The sequence below is a fragment of the Pan troglodytes genome, chromosome 7 (assembly GCF_028858775.2).
Source record: "Pan troglodytes isolate AG18354 chromosome 7, NHGRI_mPanTro3-v2.0_pri, whole genome shotgun sequence".
Taxonomy (NCBI): Eukaryota; Metazoa; Chordata; class Mammalia; order Primates; family Hominidae; genus Pan; species Pan troglodytes.
The window spans coordinates 104,424,308-104,444,780 of NC_072405.2; the positions used below are offsets into that span (position 1 = coordinate 104,424,308).

Consider the following 20,473-nt stretch of genomic DNA (forward strand, 5'->3'; position numbering starts at 1 on the left):
AGCCCTGGTGGTCATCACCACTTAGCCAGACAGTGTGCAGTGACTGCCTAGGAAGTACTGTCATGGGGTCAAGTAGGAGACCAGCGTGCATGTGAGCTTTGCTTGGAAGGACTCAGACTTGGACACTAAGGCTTATTAAATGGTCCCCCTTCTGTGCCTGTGGGTCTCTCATTAGACACCAAAACAGGATTGCCTCTGGAAATTCTGCCCTTAAGAGAAGTATTTCCTGGGAAAGAATACTCTTTTTAGTAAATTGTGAAATTGATCTTCACATGCAAAACAATGAAACTGGACCCTGACCTCACACCATTCAGAAAAATTAAAATATATCAAAGACATAAATTATAAGGGCTGAAACTATAAAATTCTAAGAAGAAAGCAGGGGTAAATCTTTATGGCCTTGGATTAGGAAATGATGTCTTAGCTATGACACCAAAAGCACAAATAACAATAGAAAAAAAAACAAATTGGACTGGACTTAATCAAAATTAAGAACTTTTGTGATTCAAAAAACACTATTAAGAAAGTGAAAGACAATTCATAGAAGGAAAGAAAATATTTGTAAGTCACGTATCTGACAAATGAACTGTATCTAGAAGATATAAACAACTCTTACAGCAACCCAATCAAAAAATAGACAAAGGATCTGAATAGAAATTTTTAAAAAGATATACAAATAGCTAAAAAGCACATGAAAAGATGCTCATCCTTAGGCATAAGCAAAATGCAAATCAAAACCACAATAAGATGGCATTTCATACCCACCAGGGTGTCTCATACCCACCAGGACAGCTATAATAAAAAAGAGATAATACCCAGTGTTGAAGATGATGTGGAGAAATTAGAATCCTCATATGCTTCTGGTGGGAATGTAAAATAACACAACCACTTTGGTAAACAGTCTGGGAGTTTTAACAAAAACTTAAATATAGAGTTACCATTTGACTTAGCAATTTCACTCCTAGGTATATAGCCAAGAGAAATAAAAACATCACACAAAAACTTGTACACAAATATTCATAGCAGCATTATTCATAATAGCCAAGAGATAGAAACAACCCAAATATTCATCAACTGATGGATATAATGTGGTATCCATATGATAGAATATTTGTCTATCCATATGATAGAATATTCATATAAAAAGATATGAAATACTGATACTACAAGACTAAACCTTGAAAACATTATGCTTAGTGAAAAAAGTCAGACAAAAAAAGCCTAATATTATATAATCCACTCACATGAAATGTCTGGAATAGGCAAGTCCATAGACACAGAAAAAAGATTTCGGAGTTGCCTGCAGTTGGGGGGCAGAGGGGGAATTTAGAGCTGAGAGCTAAAAGACATGGGGCTGCTTTTGAGAGTGATGAACATTTTCTAAGTTTTATTGTGGTGGTGGTTGCACAACTCTGAGAATACACTAAAAACTACTGAATTGTGCACTTTAAGTTGGTAAGCTGTATGGTATGTCAATTATATCTCAATAAAGCTGTTCTTAAAAAAAGTATTCCCTGCAACTAATGCATATTCACTGCAAAATAATGAAATTGAACTGACATAAATATACAAAACAGAGGCTAAACATTTTCAGTTACCTCGGTCTAGGCCCTTCAGATCATTTTGTTCTATTATCGGAAATGTCTTACGGTTTCCAAAATCATTTATTTTCCTTTAAGTATACAAGTTTTTTTTTTTTTTTTAACTAATTTTACCTATTATTTGACCTCTTTTGTTTTTTGTGTTTTTAAAATGTGAATAAGAACATTTCAGTACACAAAGATTATCTTTGCCCTGGATAAAGTAGAAAATGACAATGTGGGCATAATGGCCCCTCAGCCCCTCTGACAGTGTCTCAGCTCAGGCAGTTCAGCCCTAGATAAACTTGACTCAACTGCCTGCCTGAACGAAGACTATTTTCTTTCTACATGACTAAACCTAGTAACTCAGGAGACAAGGAGGCCAAATTCTCCTCCCTTTAGTTTTCCCACTCAGGATTACATTGGGCCTGGTCTCAGGAACAATCCAGGAGTTTCTGGAAAAGCCATGTTATCTTCAAACTAGAATTTTCCAATCGCTACAGGAGGAAACACAGGAAATGAAAGCTCACATCTGCAATCTGTGTAATTCCCTTGCCTCGGGTGGTCCACAGGAGCAGCCCACAGTGCAGTGGAGGAGGAGGGGAGAACAGAAGCCCTGGTTGGGAGAGACCATCTGGCTCTATCAATGAGCCTCAGCCAGCGTCAGATCCCTTCTAAGGAGGCCTGGGAGGAGGCCGGCGGAGGTCCCTCACTTCCTTGCTGGAGTCTCACTTAGCCCACATGCTCCTGCTTTAAACCTGATTAGATAGACCAGCTTCTCAAAAAGGGAGGGCTCCAGAGGGTTTTGCTTTTTTTTTTAATTCTCAGATCTTCCCAAGTCTGCTCTCCTAAGTATGAGAAACAAAGGGAATTGCCTAGAACCAGGACTATATCTAAAGGGATTTACAGGACAGAGGTAGCTGTACTTTTTCTAAGTTACCACTTTATACAAAAGAAAATCAATGGTAGTTAACTACACAATACTTGACTAGAAGTTATCCAAACTCCACTCCTCTTCTTTATCTCTAAAGAGAGGTTTTTCTCAGTACAAATAAGTTTTTAGTACAGGGGTTCTCAACCCTGGCCGCATGGAGCCACGGGGATTGTGATTTGACTGGTCTTTGGTGAAGCCTGGCAGCAGTCATTCTTAAAGTTTCCCTTGGTTCCAACGTGCAGCCGAGGTTGAGAACTGCTGGCTTGGTGTCTACCCTCTACCAAGCAATTTTGCTCTGCATCTCAATCTTCACAGCAACACGGGAAGGTATTTTTACTACTTTACAAATAAATAAATACAGGAGCAAAGAAGATACAAATCGATTCTCTCAGATTTGAATCCGGATCTGATTCAAACAATAATAAGAATAAAGCCTGAGGGGCTACCCTCGGCAAAGCTCCCGTAGCAGCCGCTGAGTGAGCCTCCTGCCCAGCTCTACTTACCTCCCAGGAGCCCCAGTCAGACAAGGGGGGGTGGGGGGGACTCAAGTCCACTAAGCAGATTGATCAACTCAGATCCACAGCCAAAATATCATACTTCCGCCGTGATTACATGCTCAGCAGTCGCCCCTCCCACTCGATCTTTCTGAGCTTTATATGGTTGGGAATCCTGCCTTCCCTGAAAAGCCTGCTTAGGTAGCATTTTCATGAACCAGTAATACCCACCACTTTATCCCCTAGAGCGTTTCCCTCCACAGCTCCGCTCCAACTGATATCCGTTTACATTTCCTCCCCATCTCCCTTGTTACAGAGCAATAGCACCACCTGACCCCCTCGAATGCAGCTGCTGTCTTTCAGCTGTCCAGGAGGCAGGCATCCTCTCCCACAGCTAATGAGGAAGTGGTTAACTTCGGTGTAGCTCGGCTGAACTCAGACAAGCCAGGCATAGCCAACCGGTACTATTCAGAGTTGTGCATAATGCCAGGAGCACCTTGCCCCCAGCAATAACTGAATTATCTCGATTCAGTGGACTTTCTAAAATGTACCCTCCCTCAATACTGAAAATCCTCTTCAGGACCAGGGTAGAAAGTGGCTCCCAATACAGCAATGCTGACCTGCTGATCTTTGTTCTGGAATTTAACATGGTCTGTAAGGACCTTGGACTTTTTGAAATCATTTTTTTTTTATGTCGCTGGAATACAGGTTCCTTTTCTTTTTTGGTCACAAAGCAAAGAAGTATAGAAAGAATTACCAAAAGTAAAAGTAAAAAAATAAAAAATAAAAAGAAGAATTACCAGGGACCCAGTCCCATGGGACTCAGTGTCAATGGCATATTTCCTGAGCTTGACGGGGGCAATGAGAACTTATTTCTCCCAATCTTGATTCAGCTCCCTAATAATTAGGCTGCTATTCCTTAAGGCATATTGGTTTTAAGGTAGACACACCTGACAGCAATAACTTAAGCATAATCTGAGCATGCTCCTGTAGGGCAGATGCACCTGAATGTGTGTTCTGAGCTCGGGAATCCGGGAGTGGTCAACGCAGAGATGGGTTCCTTGTCTATGAGGAACATCTGAGCATCTCCCACCACACCTTCCACCCTCCGCCCCCATCCCATGGAACATGGGCCATACTGGGGATGGAGGTTCTTTGTTTTGGGTTTAATGAAGGTTGCCAGATGGAGGTTGTTAGGGGGAGGGTGTTAAGTGAAAATGTTGTATAAACTGATGCTTTTTGCAAGTAGTTGCTCTTCTCCTGTATAGCCCACTGCTGCTGGACCCTGTCCCCCTGCATGTGAACCCCCAGTAAAATCCCATGTCTCATTTGCTGGCGCTGTGGCTCTTCTTCAGCCTCTTGAATCTTGTGCCAGAGGTTTTCGAACCCTGAATCCCTATAAGATTAATAGGGGTTGGGCATAACACTATTTAAGACCAAAAATTTAGAGACTGGCAAATTGGGACTGAATCCCAATTCCAAGGCTATTCTTTGGCCTTGATATTCTTCACCAATATGGGTTTGGGAATTCTAATGGGGACCCTCGATATCACACCACTCCTCTGTCTGTTTGGGCTCATAAATATAATGGCCCAACCAAGGAAGTAAAAACTAAGGTGGATTACAGGTCTTTGTTAGGGAGATCTGAACCCTGTTTGTCTAAAAATGGTACCAAGTTATTTCAGTACATGTTGAAGGTATAAAGAGGAGATCCCAACATTTTCTATAAATTACTTTTCTAAAGAGCCTTTCAGCTCTACTTGCCCGGACTTAAAAGTATTTTTCATTCATCTTCCACCCACACTCAGACCAGAAACTGATAGCAGTTAGCCTTATCTGTCACAAGCCTAAGCAACCGGTGGCCGATCACCCTATCTCGTGCTATTACCTAGGCCGTTAGGAAGCTAAAATTAAAACCTGGTGTCATTAACATACCAGACCAAATACAGAGAAAGCCACAGAAAGTCAAGTTCAGATCCTCTTACAAGTTTCTATTTTAAAAAATAAAATACAGCAAGCTTCAGTGAGAGACCTTAAGATGGGTCACTAGACATCACAGTGAACACGACTTTGTCGTACTATTAATATTTCTCAGCAAATGGCTTTGGGAAGCACGGTGGGAACTCTGATTCCTGTAGGTAGCCACTAAATCATTGCCCTGACTTTATAATTCTGCAGCAATGTCTTCATATTTTGTGAAGTCTAGAACCCTTCGCAGCGGGAAACTTGCACACTTATAGCCGAATTGCATAGAGTCTATCTAAAGTTAGTTTAAAGACTCACAGGTTACTTTGCCACCAGAAATGTTCATGTATTGGATCTAGGGGTGGGCTCAATTTTCACTTAACTATTTAATTAAACAGTTACTTTGCTGACCTCTAGTTAGCTAACGTCTGTTCTGTGCCAGACACTGGGCAAAGTGCTTGGCTTATGTTATCTCTAATGTGCACAAATCTGAAAGGCAAGTCAAATCGCCAATCCCCATTTACAGTCGAGGAATCTGAGGCTCAGGGAAGTCAAATATCTTGCTCAAGTTCACATAGCTGGCAGGTGACAAAGCCAGGATTTGAATCAGGCGTGCTGACTCACAACCGTTGCCACTGTGAAGGCTGTTCCTAATCTATGCGATGTCCTAGTCACCACCTCTACCCTGACACCGTGGCCATGCCCTTCTCGCATCACTTGCCCTTGTGGTGGCTTTACTGCTACCAACCAGAAGAGGCCTTCGTAGGTAACTGACTCTGTTTTACAACAGTCTAAAAAAAGAATTGGAAGAATTTATGCCAAAACTAAAATCATTGCTTGGGGCAAACTCTAATATTCAAGTAGGCAATGTTAAATCAGCCCTATTAACTCTTATGCTCTTATCCCTCTGCGGTATATTTACATAAATTCCCCCAGACGGCATGGTCTAAATACATTGGTCTCCATTTCAGACGCTGCCTGGAGTCACTAAGTTTCTCCTAAGATTGGGGAAGGCAACTGGTGATCACTTTCCTTAGCTTTTCCAGGCTTCAATCATGTTTGCCATGGGCTGTGGATCATGAGGAAAAGTTTTCTTCTAGAAATCCTCCAGCTAATAAACGAAGAGAGGGCAATAAAATTAGAATATTATCATTTCACAAACCTCTATGCAAGTAAGTCTAGGCAAGGGTCATCCATGGCTGCTACCTCACAGAAAGAGAGACAGCTGGTCATTGTGTGCCTCCTCCTAGATATGAAATGCTACTTAGGAAGGATTCTTGCCGAAAGCATTGTATCTGGATCAAATCAAACCAATTCTAGATTCACCTAACAATTATGAAATTGCCAGAATCAAAATGGAGTTGGCAATGTTAAAAATCAAACCAAACCCTGACAAATAGACCTGTGAAAGACCATGAAGACAGGTTCTCATGCTTGTATGCCTAATAACAAAACTATCACAAAAGCCTCAAAAACCACAATCTTGCACAATGGCCACTGCAACCTTACACAAAAAATACTTCTACAAGGACATCTGCCCAGCAACTGCCTGTTCAACTGCATTGGGATCACCCTTGTTATTAATCTTTATGGCCAAGTATAATCATTTCAAAATAATTATGTAATCCTCCTTATTTTTTCCTTCAAAAACCTTTGTCTTTCTTTACCTCCCTGAATCCATGCATAGTTTACTATGGCAGGCATATTCCCATTGCAATGATCTATACCCAAATAAATATTTTATTTTAGAAAGCATTTCTCTGTCATTCAGGTTGACAATATAAGAGGAAATCTCTTTGCAGTGATTGTGTAGAAGATATGGAGACATTCTCTGTACTGGCATTTTTCTATGTCCGCCCTTGATGAAAGCAAAGGACAGAACATTAAAGGGCAACTGAGTAAAGACTTTCCATAGCAGTGTTAGTTAATGAGGTCCATCCAGGATATAGCTTTCCGGTAATCAATTTGATTCCAGAATAGCATAAGAGACCTAGAAGAGTACACAGTCAGATACCAAAATTTACCTAGAAAAATCTTAGACTGTTGTCCAAGCATGGTGGCTCATGCCTGTAATGCCAGCAATTTGGGAGGCTGAGGCAAGCAGATGATGAAGTCAAGAGATTGAGACCATCCTGGCCAACATGGTGAAACCTCGTCTCTACTAATAATATAAAAAATTAGCTGGGCGTGGTGGTGCACGCCTATAGTCCCAGCTACTTGGGAGGCTGAGGCAGGAGGATCGCTTGAACCCGGGAGGCAGAGGTTGCAGTGAGCCAAGATTGTGCCACTGCACTCCAGCCTGACCACAGAGCGAGACTTTGTCTCAAAAAACAAAAACAAAAACAAAAAGAAATCTTACACTGTTTTCAGAAATCATACTTTTAGCAATGATATCAATATTAATTATTCTAAAATATATATAGTAAGGCAAGTAAGTAATTATGTTAATATTGTCTGCAACCAAGATTTTAGGTAGAAGAGAGAAGATAGATAAATATAAAATCAAAGGAGCTAAATTTTAAAAAACGCTGTGATACTAAATTCAGGTTCAAAATATTAGTATGAACTCACGATGCATTTTCTTTAAAGTAGTGTTTTCAATTCTGTCCACTGAAAAAAGCTGGGAACAATGACCAATTCTTAAGCAATGGGCAGCCCTAAAGCCAGCTTATAATTTTTTTTTTTTTTTTTTGAGACAGAGTTTCACTCTTGTTGCCCAGGCTGGGGTGCAGTGACACAATCTCAGCTCACCACAACCTCCGCCTCCCAGGTTCAAGTGATTCTCCTGCCTCAGCCTGCCAAGTAGCTGGGATTACAGGCATGTGCCACCACACCCAGCTAATTTTTGTATTTTTAGTAAAGACGGGGTTTCACCATGTTGGTCAGGCTAGTCTCACACTCCTGACCTCGTGATCCGCCTGCCTTAGCCTTCCAAAATGCTGGGCCTGGCCCTATAATTTTGAAAAATCATTGGAAAATGATATTTAAAGGAATCAAGCCTCCTTGGAGAAATTGCTGACCATATTCTGGGGCAGGAAAAGTACATGTGCCTAGCACATTTGACATACCAGACACCAAGGAATTTACTAAAAACTGTGATTGTTTCGAAGCATTTAGAAGCCAAAATGAAGTGGCTATCACTAGGAAAGTATGGAAAATTTTGAGAACAAGTAAGAACAATGACTTTGATGAATTTAAACAAATCAAATGTGTTAAAATCCATGAGATCATAATTACACTTGACAGCAAATACTCACTGACCACCTTTAGTGGATGCCAGGGAACCACATTATAAACATGAAAATACAGGGCAGGAATCAAGGGTTTTGCCTGTCCTTGCTGTATAAACAGTATATCAGGGTAATTTTTCAAGGTAAAGTTTCTCTTTATGTAAGTCTTTCAAATAATAAATGAAGGAATGATAGAATTAAAATATTGCCATTTTGCAACCCCTACTGAAATAATGGATGTAAACAAAGATCATCAGCAGCTGCTGCATCACAGAGACAACTGGTCCATATGCGTCTCCTAAGAGAAGTATGCGATACTTCTAATGGAGGATTCTTGGCAAATAAGTTGGACTTGAATCAGATCAAACTTCCAATTCTAGAGTCTAGCATTTATAAGAAACGCTGGTCAGAAAAAAACGGTTGCAGATGAAATGCACTTCAGGGTTGCAATCAGCAAAATACCAAATGTGAGAAACTGCAGGACAATGCCTCTGCTTCTTCCATATATAAACTGAAAAACAAAGGAGAGAAGAAACCTGTACATTAAAAAAAAATTCAAAAGAATGTTGAAACAAACCAACTCTCAAAAAATAAAAAAGGAAAAAAATAATACAATTAGAGAAATTTGAATGTCATCTATTTTTAAGTATGATAATGGTTATGTGGTTTTAATTTTTAAAAAGAGTTCTTATCATTTACCAATACATATGGACATCGTTATGGACAAAATGGTTTGCTGCCTTGGATCTGCCTCAAAAGAATCCATTTGGGTTGAACGGGGTGGCTAGTGTGGTGTGGGGAAGCAGAGATAAAATAAGACTGGGCATGAGCTGATTCTTCCCTACGCTGGGTGATGGCATACGGGGGTTCATTAACTCATTACATTATTCTCTCTACTTTTGCTTATGCTTTAAATTTTCTATTAAAAATACCAAGTGTGAAAAATCATACACACACACAAACACACATTCTGCTCTTGTTTTTGAACAGAGGGTCTGGGTCAATAATTGGGTGAATGGTGATTTTTATAAAATAACAAAGTAATTTACCTCCTTAAGGATAAAAATGAACATGTTCTCACTGGAAAGCTGCCCAAGAAGAGACTACTCAACCATAGTACCATGTGCTGAATTTTCTTTATTTCACATTCTTGATCTGGCCTTACAGAAAATTTGAGTGAACATTTCTGAATTAGAAGGAAAAATTTGGAAGTCGAAGTACTAAAATGAGTATTGAAGCATGAGAACTGTTCTACCTTGTCAGCATCTGAATAGTGTAAAATCGCTCCCCTGAGCTGGGATTCACGTCCAGGTGGGTGCAAAGTGAAACAGAAATAGCACATGCAGGCACAAAGCCAGTGGCCTGGGAGTGAGGGGGGATGGAGTGAAAATGGGAAGATTGTCCACTTGAGACTAAGCCTCCAGAATTGGCACGAATTGTGGGGATCATTGCAGCATAATTTAAAGTTCTAGAGAGTTTTGTCTGAATCTCCATTGGTCAGGGAAATCTGAGCTGATGACAAGGTTACAAACAATTATACTATGTGCCATTTGTAAATTATCATTCCAGACGATGTACTAAGCAGTTTACATTAATTGCCTCGTTGAACCTTTATAACTCTCTTGCCCCAACCACCATGACACAGATATTATCATCACATTTTGACAGAAAAGAAGAAGGTCCAGGGAAATTGAGTAACTTATTCAAGGTCACACAGCTGGTGAGTGACGTAGCTTGTCCTCTAACGTAGGGCAGCCTGCCTGCAAAACTCTTTCCCCACTGTCTGCGTTTCACTTGCCATGGAGCAGCACTTTATGGACACCAGTGGTTGGTGTCGCTGCAGGGGTCATACACAGAGCATTTCCTGGGTCAAAATTCTAATCCTTGCAAGAAAGACAATAGCATATTCAGGAAATCCAGTGAGTTCTGAAGACAGATCATGCCACGGTCATTTATCTAGGCAGCAAATGTAAAAGTGTTCAGAGAGCCTGGCAGGTGCTGGTGAAAAACAAAAAAATAAGAATGTGTATTTCCCAGCTCCTTTTTCCCATTACCTTATATCACTTTTAAATAGCTCATGAAGGATATTTTAGACAAATGCAGCCCCTTTTCCCCTGTGGCAAGTAATGCAATAAAAGCTAATTTATTTAGCATCCTATTGATTAGAAAGCAGGGATACAATACAATGAGAACTGATGACCACAAACATGACTCAAACGCAGCCAGATATCCTAAAGAAGTTTATGACTCATCATCAAAACACAATTATATTCCAAAGAGGCCAAGCATTAAATGTATTTTATTGAGTTAAGTTTATCTGACACTGTTCAGCCACAAATGGTCACGTGAAATCCATAGAACCAGAATACCCGATTAGCCAGAATAACACATTCTCAGATCATGCTGGCTTTTCTACCATTGGATCTAGACAAACATGACCCCCTGCAGCATACATATTTACTGCATCACTTGAAGATTGTGGAGAAGATAGACTTAGAGCTGAACAGGAAAGTATATGACAGAAAAATGTCTGGAGACAGATATTTCTTAATATATCATTTCTAAGAAGAAAGTAAGCACTATAATTTGCGAGCCTGCAGTGATGCCTCAATGTATTGAGTGAGGTCTCTGGCATCAATTATGTTTAAGCAATAACATATGTAAAGGGCCTGTGTATGCCCAAACTGTGAAGGGCTCCAAAGTGGCATCTATTGTTATTATTATCATATTATAATGATTAAATCATGATGCTTATCTTATAGGTACTTATAATAGAACTAGGTTGGTAGAAACTGGCTTGTGTTGTCTTTTATCTTCAAAAGAGGAATAGGTGTGTGTCTTTGGTCTTACTTTGAGTTAAGATTCACTTAAACGTAGTGCAATCTAATAATCACCAAACGATTCCTTCATTTTCTGCTTTTAATTTATCTCAAACAAGCAAATAAATGAAAAGCAGGCATGAGACAAAAAGGCTATTCCACAAAATCTCTGTGGAAAAAGGGCTGTGAGCCCAGTTGTTGAGTGAAGTTCCTCAGTCCAGAGAAGGCAGCAGAGAATGCCAATATTGGCGGGGTGCAGTGGCTCAGGCCTGTCATTCCAGCTTGGGAGGCCAAGGCAGGCAAATTGCTTTGAGCTCAGGAGTTCGAGACCAGTTTGGGCAACATGGCAAAACTGCATCTCTAAAAAAAATACAAAAATTAGCGGGGTGTGGCCACCATGTGCCTGTAGTCCTAGCTACTCAGGAGGCCGAGATTGGAGAATCGTTTGAGCCTGGGAAGCGGAGTCAAGATCGTGCCACTGCATGCCAGCCTGGGTGACAGAGTGAGACCCTGTCTCAGGGAAAAAAAGAGAGAGAGAGAATGCCAATGTTCTCATTGTCTCTCGTCTCTCTCTGAGTCAGTGCTCTCCAGAGAAACAGAGCCAATAGGATATGTATCTCTATACAGAAAGAGTTCTTTTAAGAAATTGGCCCATGCAATTACAGGCTGGCAAATCTAAAATCCGCAGGGTGGACTGGTTGGCTGAAGACCCAGGAAAAGCCAGCGTTTTGGCTGGAGTCTGAAGGCCAGCTGTCTGCTGCAGAATTCCATCTTGTTGGAGGAAGTCAGTCTTTTGTTCTTTTCAGGCCTTTGACAGATCAGATGAGGCCCACCGGTACTAGGGAGGGCAACCTGCTTTACTCACGGTGCACAGATTAAAATGGTAATTTCATCCAAAACACCCTCACAGAAATATCCAGAATTGTGTTTGACTGCATACCTGGACACCATGACCCAGCCAAGTTGATACAGAAAATTAACCATCATAATCTCTAATCTCTCCCTCTTTCCCTCTGTCTCTGTCTCCATCTTTCTCTCTCTCTCACACACACACACACAGACACACATACACACACACAAGCAAAGTTTATCACAAAGTAAGGAAGAAATGCAGGGTGCAGTGGCTCACGCCTGTAATCCCAGCACTGTAGGAGGCCAAGGTGGGCGGATCACCTAAGGTCAGGAATTCGAGACCAACCTGGCCAACATGGCAAAACCCCGTCTCTACTAAAAATACAAAAATTAGCCAGGCATGGTGGCACATGCCTGTAGTCTCAGCTACTCAGGAGCTGAGGCAGGAGAATCGCTTGAACCCAGGAGGCGGAGGTTGCAGTGAGCTGAGATCGCGCCATTGCACTCCAGCCTGGGCAACAGTGTGAGATTCCATCTCCAAAAACAAACAAAGTGAGGAAGGAAGCATCAAGGTGTGATGCCAACCATCAAGGCTATCTTGAGACCCTCGGAGAAGTCCATACCTGAGGAGAGGAGCACTGAGCATTATTGCGTCATTCCAAGTAGGACTTCATCTCTTCTTTCATGAGAAAAATAATTCATCGATTCTGAAAAACAGCGTTCATTATCTACCTACGATGCCATTTTTAAAATGTCTCAGGTAAATATTGTTCTATCCCCATCTCACGGATAAAGAAACTCTTTTCGATTAAGTGACTCGCCCCAGCATCCATGGCTAAAAGATGGAAGAATCTAAATTTCAACACAAGTCCTCAAATATCTCTTGTGATTTCTCTCCATGCTGCCCCACAGGTAAGGAAAACAAGAATGTCAGCAAATGTCTCTAACAGAAGAAACCTGCGATGTTGAGCGTGGAGTAGTACACTTTGTTCCAGGATTCTATCTCTGGTTAGGGGATGTGTGGGAAGGAGCATTCACAGACAGATATGCATCCAAGCCCATGGCCTGCAAACCAGAACCTCTCCTGCTAAAGAGATTTGTAGATGCTTATGGGAGCAAGAATTGCCCAACCTACCACACTCTCTAGGCAAATGTCATCTGTTGGAGATTCCGACTGAGGTCCTGGAAGGGCTCCCACATGGGCCATCTGCCAGGCCTCTGATGTCGGCCAACTGCCAAGCTTAGGCTAACGGTTGCTTGTAGTTGGTGGCAGAGCTATTCCAAAGAACTACTGAGATGCAGGCAACTGATGACAGGGCTGCTCTTTTGTCTCTCTAGCTGGCCCCGCACAGTACCCTAAGCGACCCACTCCAGGGCTCCCCTTGGGAAACCATGTCCTTGGATCATGCTTAGCACTGCCCTTGTTCTAGCCGTGCGTGGTGGTGCGTGACCGTAATTCCAGCTACTCAGGAGGCTGAGGCAGGAGAATTGCTTGAACCCGGGAGGCGGAGGTTGCAGTGAGCTGAGATTGCACCACTGCACTCCAGCCTGGGTGACAGAGCAAAACTCCATCTCAAAAAAAAGGATAAAAAAGAACTGCCCTTGTTCATGGCTGGATGTTCAGAGGGTGGAAAAATGGAAAAGGTGGTTGTTATAGAAGCACTTGAGCTGTGTGCTTTTAAAGTTTGGGTTGGGATTAGTTCTGGGAACGTGGCCTACCTTCTTTCTTCCTCCTGTGCCCTCTTTCGACCCACCCCACAACTTTGTATATCAAATGGCAAAAAGAATCCTATTCCTGCCTTAGTTCATTATCTGACCTTCAGTAGGACCAGAGGCCTGGGAAATGGGGGTGAGGCCGAGTGTGTGGTAGAACCACAGGCATTCTAGATGCAGACATGATTGAGAATCACACCCCAGTCCATGGCATGTCACCCACCTGGGACTTCAGAGGAAGCTAGTTCTGCCACGGCCACCTCCTAGTGAAAGCGACACAGGAGGGCCTGCCTTCCCCTCTGCAGTGCCTCTCGCTGCAAACACTTGACCAGTGCACATTTGCCAAAGTTCTGAATGTCAGAGCCAAGCTGAAAACCAGTGCAAGATCAGTCCATCTAAGTCAAGGTAGCTATGTGCATGTCCTAAATTATAGTTGCAGAGGGGTAATCCCAGGCTGTTTAGTACAAAGATAATGATCAGAAACCAGGAAAATGGTTGCTTTAATTCAAAAACCACATTGCTAGCAATAAGGTGATAATCATGACAAGATTCCTGTACAGAGGGTCCTGCACCAGGAAAAAGATAACATTAACTCATTCCGATCTGAAAGCATTAGCTATGATGTACTTACTATTATTATCACTATTTTCTAGTGAGGAAACTCTGACCTAGGGAGCTTAAGTAAACTTCCACAAAGTAACTCAGCTAGTGAATTGGTACCACCAGGATTTGAAGCCAGGAAGTCTGATTCCGAAGTCTAAAAACGTAACCACTCTATTATACTGCATTCTGATTGTATAATGTTTTTGTGCTTATGAGGCATTGTCAGGCCTGCTGTCTGTTGAGAGTTATCATTTTTTTAATTTCTCCATCTTATTTTGCGTAATAGTATCACATCCATTGGTTTATAATAAAGACTATAATAAAATTGTATGTCTTCTGGCCAGGCATAGTGGCTCATGCCTGTAATCTCAGCGCTTTGGGAGGCCAAGGTAGGAGAATTGCTTGAAGCAAGGAGTTCAAGTCCAGCCTGGGCAACAAGGCGAGACCCGTCTCTACTAAAAATTAAAAAAAAAAAAAAAATAGCTGGGCACAGTGGTGTGCACCTGTAGTCCAGCCTGGGCAACAAAGCAAGACCCCATCTCTACTAAAAATTTTTTTTAAAAGCTGGGCACGGTGGTGCATGCCTGTAGTCCCAGCTACTTGGGAGGCTGAGGTGGGAAGATTGCTGGAGCCCAGGAGTTTGAGGCTGCAGTAAGCTAGGATTGTGCCACTGTACTCCAGCCTGGGCAACAGAGAAAGACCCCATTTATTTTTTAAAAAATGAATGTTTTCCAAATATTTTTATAATTTAAATATTTTCCCACTAAATAAGATCTTATCTGTGCCATTTCTCCATAATTTTCCACATACATGGCTTTTACTGGGCCAAGGAGGCTGCTGAAAATATGAGATCACATACTCACAAGGGATGTGGGTACTCCTTCCCTGACACCGTGTTGCTTCTTTTAGGTCACATAAGGTTTAGTTTCTTTCAAGACTGTTACTATTTTATCAGAAATTAAGACCTTAAATTAAGTACTAATTCATTTTCACATCTCAGTGAATGAGATGAAAGGAAACTGAAGTGAGATTTGGGTTTTCTGGTTTTCACTTTTGGGGAGAGATTTTTTTTTAACATGGGGTCTTCCTGAAGTCATACCATGGAGGTAATCTCATTCAGGGTCTGTACGTAGGTGAGCAATCTGTTTCAAGATGAAAAGAAATTGTACAGGGTTTTAAAAGATGTCATTCCAATGCCTTAAACAGTCCTCATAGTGTTATAGGCAATACTGTGACCTGACTCTTCACATGGTTGCTGTGACATCATAACTTTTTTTTTTTTTTTTGAGATGAAGTCTCACTCTTGTCCCCCAGGCTGGAGTGCAACGGCACAATCTCGGCTCACTGAAACCTCCGCCTCCTGGGTTCAGGAGATTCTCCTGCCTCAGCCTCCCGAGTAGCTGGGATTACAGGCACCTGCCACCACACCCGAATAATTTTTGTATTTTTAGTAGAGACAGGATTTCACCATGTTGGCCAGGCTGGTCTCGAACTCCTGACCTCAGGTGAACCACCTGCCTCAGCCTCCCAAAGTGCTCGGATTACAGGCATGAGCCACTGCGCCCGGCCTGTCATAACATCTTTAAGCCTCAGTTTTCTCAACTACAAAATGGAGCCAGTAATATCTACTTCTTGAGTTTAGTAAGATGTTACTAAAATACTAAAGACGGCCAGGCACGGTGGCTCATGCCTGTAATACCAGCACGCTGGGAGGCCAAGTCAGGTAGATCACTTGAGTCCAGGAGTTCAAGACCAGCCTGGGCAACATGGTCAAACTCCATCTCTATAAAAAATACAAAAAAATGTAAGACAGGCGTGGTGGCATGCACCTGCAGTCCTGGCTACTTGGGAGGCTGAGGTGGGAGGATCACCTGAGCCCAGGAGGCTGAGGCTGCAGTGAGCCATGATCAAGCCATTGCACTCCAGCGTGGGTGCCAGAGTGAGACCTTATCACAAACAAAAAAGACCTAACACAACTCCTGACACAGGATGCAAAGAATAACAGCTGCAATTTCCACGATTTCCCTAGTCAGAGCTCTACCAATCACCAGGTCCCTGACTTTGAATGTGCTTAACTCTTCTAGATTCAGTTTCCTTGTATGTGTATTTAAATGTCAAAGGGTCCTGCTGACTCAGACTCCCTGTAATTCCAAGATGTCCTCTGTCCCCCTGCCCCTACCCAGTGTGCTGCTGACTGCCCCCCCGGGCTGGCACTCAGACCTGGCCCAGGCTCCTATTAGCAGATTTTCACATCTTTGCCCACATCTACTATTTCCAAGACATCTGCACTGAGCTAAGTATGCCCGTCACACACTACTCAAGCACTTGCACAAGTGTAAGGCACACAAAACGAATGTTGGGCTGAAGAAAACTCAACTTGGAAAAGAAAGGGGAGACACAAGTTTGCCACAGAATTTTCTTAATGTTCTTAATAATCTACAGTTGGCAGAGCTAAGTGTTCCCCCAAGCAGTGGAAGTGTCTCTTTTGCATTCTTCCAACACTAGCATGCCCCAGCCCAGAATAATGGCAGCACCACCTCTCTACCCATTGTCATCACATTTGCTTGGAAACTGGACCAAAGAGTAAAGCAAACTGAGGATAAGCTTAGTAAACCGTGGGATGCTGAATGAATAAAACAGTAATGACACGCTAGCCACTGCTTACCGAACACTTACAGTGCATCTCAGTATAACCATATAGACATTTCATCCTCACAACAATCCTATGATGTAGGTAGCTATTTATGAAGAAGGAATTTTAATTATCCTCATTTTCAGATGAGGGAACTGAGGCAGAGAGAGGAGAGGTGACCCATCTTCAGAATCCTTCCTCACCACAACATTATACTGCCTATGATAGCAGGAGTAACAATGATGATAGCTTATATGTAGTGAGCACCTGAAATGCACTGGATGCTTTATCAATGGAATAGGAAAAAGGAAACTGTTCGTGTAAAGAAAAACAAAAATAAAAACAGCTTGTAGATGTCCATATTTTAGGTGAGAAATTCATCTCAGAGGTGCATGGTGTTTTAATGTATTCCAGTAGTTTTCAACCCTAGCTACACTTTAGAACAACCTGGGGACCTTCTAAGCAATAGCAATATCTAAAACCTACCCCAGACCTGGGTGTGGAACCCAGATATCAGTAAATTTTTTAAACTTTGCAGATCACTCTTGTGCCCAGCGTGTTGAGAACCACTGGTTTACTTCATTCAAACACACTTAGGATATTTTTCAGTTGTGAACATGATTGGAAAGAAAAAAAATTGTCAACAAAGAAAAATAAATGTTATACAATAATTTGGAGACTTCTTCAAAAAGAAAGAAGAGTCGGGGCCCATAGAATAGGGAGAAGATAATATTGGGAAAGAGCTCTAGTCCAGGCGGAGACACTGAAGATCCAACAACAGGACAATAGGTGAGACCCTGAGGGGGAAGACGGCACGGAAGGTTGCAAAAAGTGGATACAATACTTCACTCCTTCTGTGGCTGTGTCCTTTGCAATACGGCTTTGGAGCTTCTCCCATTCAAACATGGTGTCTATTTCCCCTCTCCTTGAATATGGGCTGACCCTGTGACTTGCTTTGACCAGCAGAATGCAGTGGAGTCCCAGTTCAAGCCCAGGTCTCGGAAATCTTGCATCACACTCACTCACCATGTCCACAAACAAGCCTAAGGCTCATCTGCTTCAAGTTGACAGACCACATGAACCAGAGCCCAAGTGTCCCAGCCAAGCCTCCGGACATGTGAGAGGGTCCCAGCAAGATTAGCAAATGGACCCACAGTTCATTGAAGACCCATATGAAAATCCAGCAGAAGCTGGAAGAGCCACCCAGCTGATCCTAAATTGCTAATACACAGGATTGTGATAACTGAGTTTGGGGATGATTTGAGGATGGTTATGTCGAATTAGCTAAACGGCCAGTGAGAAGGTGGAGAGACATAAGAGGGTAATGTCTAGCACTCAGTTTTAAGTTGTTATCTGATCTGGGCTGTAAACCCCCTTAAACCACCCCAAATAGGCCCAAATCTTCCATAAACACACAACCCTGGTGAATGATGCCTTTCCTAGTACATAGTGGGAGGGGAAGAAGAGGGAATACAGAAGGGAAGTCGTGGCAGGAAAGATGCAGAGGGGGCTTCACAGCTCCAAAGAGGCAGGAAACCAGGGTGGGAGGTTATCAGGAAGGAAAGCAAATCCCCCACAGAATTCCCAGAGCAGTGAGGGAGGGGAGATTGGACAAGCCAGAGCATGTGGAATGGGCCTTGGGTGAGTCTGTTGGGATATTAAAGAAAAGGGTGACACTGTCAGGCTGGAGGGCTAGAAACACACCTGCAGCAGACCCTTGCATCCAATCCTCATGCCCACCCTGACAGGGAGAGATTTATCACCCCCATTTTATAAGTGAGAAATCCAAGGATTGGAGAGGTTAAGTAACCTCCCCAGGATAACTTACCCGGGAAGTGGTGGAACCAGGTGTGCCTGACTCAAGCTCTCTGAGTAGATCTAATTAGCTGGTCAGAGTTCTCAATGTTTTTTTCCCGGAACTCCAAACTCCCAGGCCCTCACTGCACTAGTGAATAGCGCGGAGGGGCGGGGGAGGGAATAACAGGAAAAATAAAGGAAGAAATTGTCAACAAAGAAAAATAAATGTTGCACATGAATGTGGAGACTTCCAAATTCTTATTTGAAGCGTGAATAAAGTGATCCCAAATCCTCAGATCCAGATTCTCCCATCCCAATCAGCTGCCTGAGACTTTTCACTCCAATGAGCACTTCTATTGGCTTCCTTAATTTCCCCTCCACTGTTTTCAACAGAAGCCAGTGTGTCAGCTCCTGTGCTCACAACGTCCTTCCCCCACCTGGCGGCACTGGTCCTCCATCAGGAGCTGAGAAGCAGCCTGGGGTCCCATGACTTACTGCAGTCACCCAATTCCTCCTCCCCAGAGTTTGTGCTCTGCTCCAAAGCACAGAGAAGCCACACACACACACACACACACACACACACACACGCTCACACACACGTACACACACACACCCTAACATACACACACCACACACATACACTCACCACACACTTCCACACACACCACACACTCGCACACAAACATACATACAAACACTCATACACACACACACTCATACACACATACAAACACACACAAGTGTTTGCTGCCCCTCACGTGGTACAGTAGGGAAAACCACGACACGCTCGGGGTCACAGGGAGCATCTGAACCGAGAAGAGCCCGCCCCACAGCTCCTGTTTCCACCCCTCTCTCTCTGCGGACACAGAGTCAAAGTCATGTGTGTATCCTGGGAATTTCCCCCCTAAAAAAACTGTGGCCGGGCAAGGTGGCTCACGCCTGTAATCCCAACACTTTGGGAGGCTGAGGCGGGTGGATCACCTCAGGTCAGGAGTTCGAGACCAGCCTGACCAACATGGTGAAACCCCGTCTCTACTAAAATAAATAAATAAATAAATAAATAAATTTTTAAAAATTGGACAGGCGTGATGGCACATGTCTGTCATCCCTATTTGGGATGGCTATTTGGGAGGCTGAGGCAGGAGAATTGCTTGAACCCGGGAGGCGAAGGATATAGTGAGCCGAGATCGCGCCATTGCACTCCAGCCTGGGCGACAGAGCAAGACTCTGTGTCCAAAAAAATAAAAATAAAATAAAATAAAAAATTGTGTTTCTTGAGGAGAAAAGACGAAAACAACTGCCGCTTGATTTCTCTTTCAAATTCCAAGAGAATAGGCTTCATTATACCTCCCCAGGTCGCCCGCAGGTGGGAAAGCGGACAGTTAAGCCCATTTCTTCCCCATCTGCTCGGGTTTTGTCTTGAGTATTTCGCACAGCTCCCCCATCCGCCCTCTGGCGCTTCAGAGTCTGGAGGAATCCCGAGCTGCGCCTCCCTCTCCCTGCATCCCTGGCAGAGAATTTCCCCTCCCAGCGCGGGGGAGCCCATCCCTGAGGACTTGGGCAGGTCAGATGAGAATTGGTAGAAAGTGAAGCGCCTTTTCCTCGCGCTGAGGGCAAAGCCAGTGTGCAGCCGCCCGTGGGTGAGGAGCTTTTATGACAATGAATCCTGTGTTTTATGGCAGGGCAGTGTGGAGACAGCGCGGGCCGAGTCCCTGGGTTCCGGGGCAAGACTGTGGGCGTCTCCCGCGGTGACTCAGAGATGCTGCCCTGCCTCACACCATCTCGCACCATCTCTGTGGAGGCCGTGACCTTCATTCACTGCTGTCTGTCACTGGGGGGTGACCTCGCAGTTGT

The 20,473-nt window shown here is 43.1% G+C and overlaps 1 protein-coding gene across 4 annotated transcripts in view; it reads right to left on the reverse strand.

Annotated features, from left to right (window-relative positions):
- Positions 1-3,493, reverse strand: part of CDH17 (cadherin 17) — a 90,426-nt gene extending 86,933 nt beyond the window's left edge. The window contains exon 1 of one of the 4 annotated variants that reach the window (XM_063817320.1): positions 3,240-3,493. The gene's annotated coding sequence lies outside the window, so the exon portion shown is untranslated. Of the gene's footprint in view, positions 1-3,017 lie in introns of all 4 variants that reach the window. The other 3 variants (XM_063817321.1, XM_063817322.1, XM_016959685.3) reach the window with 3 other exon arrangements.
- Between the last annotated feature and the right edge of the window lie 16,980 nt (positions 3,494-20,473).